Source organism: Nerophis lumbriciformis, linkage group LG39 (genome assembly GCF_033978685.3).
Source record: "Nerophis lumbriciformis linkage group LG39, RoL_Nlum_v2.1, whole genome shotgun sequence".
NCBI lineage: Eukaryota > Metazoa > Chordata > Actinopteri > Syngnathiformes > Syngnathidae > Nerophis > Nerophis lumbriciformis.
The window spans coordinates 23,060,001-23,067,500 of record NC_084586.2 but is presented as its reverse complement, the minus strand read 5'-3'; the positions used below and the strand labels follow the sequence as shown (position 1 = coordinate 23,067,500).

Sequence of the window (7,500 nt, the reverse complement as noted above, 5' to 3'; positions counted from 1 at the left end):
CAACACTAACACCACCACCACTAACACCACCACCATTAACACCACCACCACCACCACTAACACCACCACCACCACCACTGACACCACCACCACTAACACCACCACCGAAGTCCATCTGCATGCATCCACACCTTTAAATGAGACGTGAGGAGCACCTTTCCAATCAAACTGCTAGTTGGACACAAGATGGTTGTTGGACATGTCAAACATTAGCAGAAGATGAGCAGAAATACTTTGATAATCCTGGAGGGGAAATGAAGATTTTCAGCACAATCCCATTCAAGATCAGACAAACATTACAGGGAGACAGAACAGGATCAGACATTACAGCATACTTGCCAACCTTGAGACCTCCGATTTCGGGAGGTGGGGGGTGTGGTCAGGGGTAGGGCCGGGGGCGTGGTCGGGGGCGTGGTTAATATATATATATATATATATATATATATATATATATATATATATATATATATATATATATATATATATATATATATATATATATAAGAAATACTTGACTTTCAGTGAATTCTAGCTATATATATATATATTTTATTACATATATATATATATATATATACATATATATATATATATATATATATATATATATATATATATATATATATACATATATATATATATATATATATATATATACATATATATATATATATATATATATATATATATATAAATAAAGAAATACTTTAATTTCAGTGTTCATTTATTTACACATATACACACACATAACACTCATCTACTCATTGTTGAGTTAAGGGTTGAATTGTCCATCCTTGTTCCATTCTCTGTCACTATTTCAGAACACACACATTATACAAATATACATTATAAAATCAATAAGAAAACGGGAGTTCTAATTTGGGAGTCTGAATTAGGATCAGAAGTTCCTATATAAACATTGCGCTCTCACGTCGCCGTTTTGTATTGATTACTGCAGCTGTGCACTGGATTCATTCACAAATACAAACTACAACTCACAAACACTTTAGAGTTAGGCTCCACCATCAGAATGTGTACTTAAACTTATAAAGATCACATGGATATTATTCAGTGAGTTGATTCACCAAAACTAACCTGTTATACAGGAGGAAAAAGCACACAGGACGTTTCAATTGTTCACAGACTGGTCGCGCTCATCAGAATGACAAGACACTTCCGGTCTGCAGGTGATAGCATTCAATTGGGAAGAAACGCCCTACTGCCCCCTACTGACCAATGTGAATACTGATAAATGTGTAATGACAGCTCCAAAAACGAATTCAAACCACAAAATAAAATAAATAAATCAACACAAAAATGTGACACATTATGGGTGGGTCACATATGCATGTACAGTAGATGGCAGTATTGTCCTGTTTAAAAGTGTCACAACATTGCTGTTTACGGCAGACCAACTGCTTTACGGTAGACGCTGTTGTTGTGTGTTGTTACCACGCTGGGAGGATGTTAATGAAACTGCCGTACAATAAACCCACATAAGAAACCAAGAACTCGCCCTCCATCATTAGCTGTTTATATTGTGGGAAAGCGGACGTGAGAACAGGCCGTCAACACGTCACTCAGGTCCGCATGGAGCTGGAGGGGGCGGGGCCTCCAGCTCCGCCTGAATTTCGGGAGATTTTCGGGAGAAAATTTGTCCCGGGAGGTTTTCGGGAGAGGCGCTGAATTTCGGGAGTCTCCCGGAAAATCCGGGAGGGTTGGCAAGTATGCATTACAGGGAGACAGAACAGGATCAAACATTACAGGGAGACAGAACAGGATCAGACATTACAGTGAGACAGAACAGGATCAGACATTACAGGGAGACAGAACAGGATCAGACACTACAGGGAGACAGAACAGGATCAGACATTACAGGGAGACAGAACAGGATCAAACAACATCTTGCAAGAGAGACCACTTCTTCATGACTCATGTCTGCTCTACCACAGTGTTTTTCAACCTTTTTTGAGGCAAGGCACGTTTTGTTTTCATTTAAAAAAGACAGAGGGACACCACCAGCAGAAAACGCAAAAAAAAATGAAACTCTGCCAGGTCCTCCTCCTGCCTTATTTTGAGTTTGTTGGTGTTGTCCCGTGTGTAGTGCTTTAGTTATTGTCTTGTGCTCTTATTTTGGTGTTTTCCTGTAGCAGTTTTGTGTCTTCCTTTGAGCGCTATTCCACACACCTGCTTTGTGTCATGTCAGCTCAAGACTTAGAACAACTTTATTACCAGTAGGCTAGACTATTGTAATGGTCTCCTTGCAGGTCTTCCCAAAAAAACTGTCCGGCAGCTACAGCTTGTTCAGAACGCTGCTGCTAGACTTCTAACAAACACCAAACAATGTGAGCACATTACACCAATTCTTAAATCCTTACATTGGCTCCCTGAACATCAGAGAATTGATTTCCAAATCCTCCTGCCCACATATAAATCTCTACATGGTCTAGGGCCCAAGTATATGCTCCCACTATATAAGCCCTCTAGATCACTAAGATCTTCTGAGAGCAATCTGTTAGCGGTTCCCAGAGTCAACTCAAATGAAGGGAGAGCATCATTCAGTCACTATGCAACAAATAGCTGGAATAAACTTCCTGAAGATGTCAGACTTTCCCCAACTCGGACTACTTTTAAAACTAGACTGAAAACTTGTATGTTCACCTTAGCTTTCAGCTAAATCTTTTCATCTTTTAACTTTTAACGTCCGCACTGTTTTTATTTTTTATTGTCTGCATTTTAATTTTGCTTTTATCTTCTTTCATTTCACTTTGTTGTGCTGTGAAGCACTTTGAGTCTGCCTTGTGTATGACAAGTGCTATAGAAATAAAGTTGCCTTGCCTTGCCTTAGCAAGAAAAACTATTTCAGTTGTTGCTATTCTTCTATGTGTGGACATTGTTGCTTGCCATGTCATGTACGGATGTACTTTGTGGACGCTTTCTGCTCCACATGCTGCAAGTTTTTGCTGTCGTCCAGCAATCTGTTTCTGTTTACTTTGTAGCCAGTTCAGTTTTACTGTCACTTCATTGCCTTTTCCTTTCCCTTTTGTTCATTTTTGGCTTAATGGTTACATACCTTTTTACCTGCACGCTGTGGTCTGCATATTGGGATCATAGTCCTACAGCCGAGTTCTAAGGAGCAGCACAGTATTTGCAGATTATAATTATCCTCTTAAGGCCCAAGCTGTTTTTTTTTATTTCTCATTGCTATTTGGGCTTATTGGAGCCTAATTAGAATAAAAACTATGATATGATGTCATCATCGGCGGTCACTCGAAAGAGTATGACGATCCTCCTGGTAGGGGTGTATCCCTTTATGGAGGATGCCTGTGCGTGACTTAGTTTATCGTGGGGACACTGGTGCACAGACAGTCACCACACCATCCTTGACAGAATCCGGTCAGGGTCCAGTGGCATGGAGTCCAAGACGACTGGGGAAACCTTTTCTGCTGCAGCCTTCTTCCGCCATCGCAGCCGTTGTGGTAGTTCTTAAATCTACCGTCTTCCGCCTGCTCCGCCGTTGAGGTCTTCACCGTATCCCTGGCTAGGGGGCAGTCAGGTACTAGGCCTTTGCCAAGGGCCACCTGGGGTAACAGTAGTAAAGGGGTAAACCTCCTAGTGCCCCAAGTCCCCATAGAGGAGCCACGCACTTTAACGTCATGCCCAGGACACGTTGATATGATGTACTTAGTCCATAAGTACACAAACGTGTACTTCATGTTTAGTGACATGCTAATTCTTATTTTTACTTCTTTTTTTTCCAAATTCCATTGTATGTTATACTCTTCTGACACCACCAGATGGCAGTATAAGTGTCCACATAAGTGGCCATAAGACCCCAATTCAGTAGTGTACACAATTTTGGAAATAAGAGCTAAAAGGTGCTGTCCACACATGTGGCCACTAAGCCTTTAGAGCAGACATGGGCAATATAAGGCCCGGGGGCCACATGCGGCCCGTTAAGTATTTCAATCTGGCCCGCCAGACATTCCCAAATCATTTTGTTTTAGATGTTTAAGATGTAAAGTGTAGCTGCCATTATGATGTGCAGTCATGTTTTTAACTATACTAAGTCTTTCAAGGGTTGGAATCTGCACTTTTGCATGATATACTAGTTACTATGGTAATTAATTAGTTACTATGGTAATTAATTAGTTACTATGATAATGTAAGTCACAGCAGCTCAGACGAGGCACCAAGCAGTGTGGGTGGGGAGCGTTTCCACAGAGTGTTTCCAGAGCCTGAAATGTGGGTGTCAGGGACAGACGTGGAAGGAAATTTTTACAGCAAAGTTGTAAATCTTAGTGATGTATCAGATTGTATATTGTATTTTTGTTGTGTTTACTGAGGGGAGGTGACGGCAAACAGACACCAGGGGGCAGTATATACAATTATTTATTATATATATAGTCAATATATATATATATATAAATAATAATAAACAATACTACTGAACTAAGGAAATGAAGTGTGAACTAGAATACAAGAGTGTGTGGTGTAAGACTATGTGTGTAGTTAGCTGAAGTGTGTTACCAAGTGTTGAAGAGAGCAAACGAGGCAGTCCATGGGGCAGGCAGGTGATCCGGGGCGAGAGAGAGGCGTCAAAGTCCAGGGGCAAGCGAGGAGTCAAGGAAACGAAGGAGGCAGTCAAAATCCAGGGCAACGGAAGGAAAACACTGCGGAGGCACGGGAGAACAAACAAGGATGTCAGACACGAGGGAAAACACGCAGAGACAGAGAGAGATCATAAGCCTTACGGTACACCATGAGAAAACTAAGTTCCCGCGCCGATCCTTGGGTCCACTGGTCCTTTATTGAGCCTGCCCTCATCAGACCCAGGAGTGTAGATTGCCGGTGAGTGATTGCAGCTGGTGGCTGCTGCAGGGCGGGGACGCGCGCGGCGCGTTCCTGGATGTGCGCACCCGTGGGCGTGTCCCGAGGTGCGCACAGACGGAGCCTCCAAGTGTTCCCGCAGAGGAGGGAGAATCAGACTGCGCGTGCGCCGTAACAATTTTTATCTTTTGCGTTCATATTTCGCTGTTTGTCACACGTTTTCTTGATTGTAAAATATGGAGAGGGGGTGTGACGTTCATATGTTGTCAATATTCAGTGTTTTATCCTTCATAGAAAAATGAAAAATTCCATTCCGTTTTTTAAGGCGGTCTGTCAAAAACGTTTTTAGCATTCAATCAGACATTATTGTGAGGTTTTGTATTAGTGTTCCTAAAAATAGATGGACACATTTCTTTCTCTAAATTTGGCCCCCGAGTCAAAATAATTGCCCAGGCTTGCTTTAGAGGTTTAATGATTTGCAAAAAAAAAAAAATTTTTTTGACCAATTAGGTGAAGTTGCATGATTTCCCACGGCACACCAGACAATACCTCAGTGTGCCGCGGCACAGTGGTTTACCAGGTGCACAACTTTGACTTCTTCTGGCTCCAAAGCCACCCAGCTGACAAGTCCTCCTAAAAATATCCAAATCTAAAGACAATACCTTTTTTTTTTCCTTTTTCTTCTTCTTCTTCCCTTTTCGCCCGACCCTTGCGTCCTCCGTGAGCGAGGCTGGTGTTTTGGGAGCAAATGTATTTTTCATGCTCTGATTTCTCGCGTCCAAACAGCCTGAAATAACATCAGCTTTTGTCTCGGCCAAAGAACTTGGCTGCGCTTTTCTTTCCACTTTTTTTAAGTGTTGTCCAGACCTTTCAGACCTGCCTCCTCGCTGTGAAAATGTAACTAGTTTCAAAGTCAACACCCACACACACTACACAATGTTTACACTAGGAGTGCTGTTGCCTCGCCCACTCATGAACTCTTCTTAGCCCCGACCAAGTTATTTAGTCAAGTCCGACCACTAGGTGGCGCGTCTGTTTGACGCCTCCTCAGTGCTTTTGGCCCTGACGAGCGCCGTCAGCGTGACCCAATTAGGAGCCGGCGCTGCAGCGCAATCACACCGCGTTCCCCACGGGGGACATCTACTTCCTGTGCTTGTCCCATTTGATCACCCACAGCAAAATCCATGAGGCTCATAAAAGCATGAGCCGCCGCACAAATAAGGAGAAATTCGACAAGGTCAATGATGTCATGTAAATATAATGTCTTTTATTATGTTGTACAAAGCCCAAAAGTAGTGAAGTTGTCAGGTTGTGTAAATGGTAAATGAACAGAGAATACAACAAATCCTTTTCAACTTATATATATATATAGGTGACAGAGCTTTCGCCGTTGCTGCTCCCAAGCTCTGGAACGACCTACCTCTGAGTGTTAGACAAGCCTCCTCTCTTCCTGTTTTTAAATCTCTCTTGAAAACATACTTTTATTCCATGGCTTTTAACACTGAGTGATATCCATCCTGCAATGGCGCCCCATAATACACCTGCTGTCAACCTGTTTTTATGTTTTTTATGATTTTATTTATTCTATTTTATTTATTTATTTTTTATCGTGTTCTGTTTGTGTTGTGTTGTGTTGTGTTTGCTCGGTACTCGTTTTATATTTATTTATTATTCACTCGTTTTATCTTTTAACCTGTCCATTGTACAGCACTTTGGCTACCCCTGTGGTAAATTTTAAATGTGCTTTATAAATAAAGTTGATTTGATTTGATTTGATTTATATTCAATTGAATAATAATAATAATAATAATAATAATAATAATAATAATAGATTTTATTTGTAAAAAAAACACTTCAAAGTGCTGCAGTGTATAAAAAAACAAAATAAAAAATAAAAAGATAATAAAAATAATAAAAATAAACGCTAGAACAGCCAAATAGCTAAAACTAGTATGCCTATATCTAAAAAAAAAAAAAAGAATAAAAAAAAAGGCTTTTTTAAAAAGAAGGTTTTTTTAAGCCTTTTTTAAAAGCATCCACAGTCTGCGGTGCCCTCGTGTGGTCAGGGAGAGCGTTCCACAGACTGGGAATTGACTGCAAAGGCAAGATATTGTCAGAGTTTGTTGGTGATGAACCCCAAGATGCAGAGATGACGGCAGGCATTGAGCGAGAAAACATGATTTAATTTAACACTATAGAAAAAAAAAAAAACAAAAGGGTACAAACAGAAGGCGCGCAGAAGGCGGAGAACAAACTTGGCTATGAACTAAAATAGCACAAAGGCTAACTGTCGACAAGAAACAAAAACCCTTACAGTGAGTAAACAACCTCAAAGTGCTGCAGTGTATAAAAAAATAAAGTAAAAAATAAAAAGATAATAAAAAAAAAAAAAATAAACGCTAGAACAGCCAAATAGCTAAAACTAGTATGCATATATCTAAGAAAAAAAAAAAAAAAAAAAAGGCTTTTTTAAAAATAAGGGTTTTTAAGCCTTTTTTAAAAGCGTCCACAGTCTGTGGTGCCCTCGTGTGGTCAGGGAGAGCGTTCCACAGACTGGGAATTGACTGCAAAGACAAGATATTTCATGTTCACACTGAGAATGTGAAATAGAAATGGTGACGGCTACAGCTGGCAGGAGAAAACTCTGGAAACAATCGCCAGTCCTGTAAT

At 40.6% G+C, this 7,500-nt stretch overlaps 1 protein-coding gene and 1 long non-coding RNA gene across 2 annotated transcripts in view; one reads left to right on the top strand and one right to left on the bottom strand.

Annotated features, from left to right (window-relative positions):
* The window catches only part of LOC133577722 (plexin domain-containing protein 1-like), a 34,687-nt gene that overhangs the window by 3,246 nt on the left and 23,941 nt on the right, over positions 1-7,500 (top strand). The window lies entirely within an intron of this gene.
* Positions 4,377-5,713, bottom strand: LOC133577813 (uncharacterized). Its single transcript, XR_009811771.2, has 2 exons — positions 4,755-5,713; positions 4,377-4,673 (listed from the first exon to the last, which is right to left on the bottom strand). It is a non-coding gene; the product is annotated as an uncharacterized lncRNA (long non-coding RNA).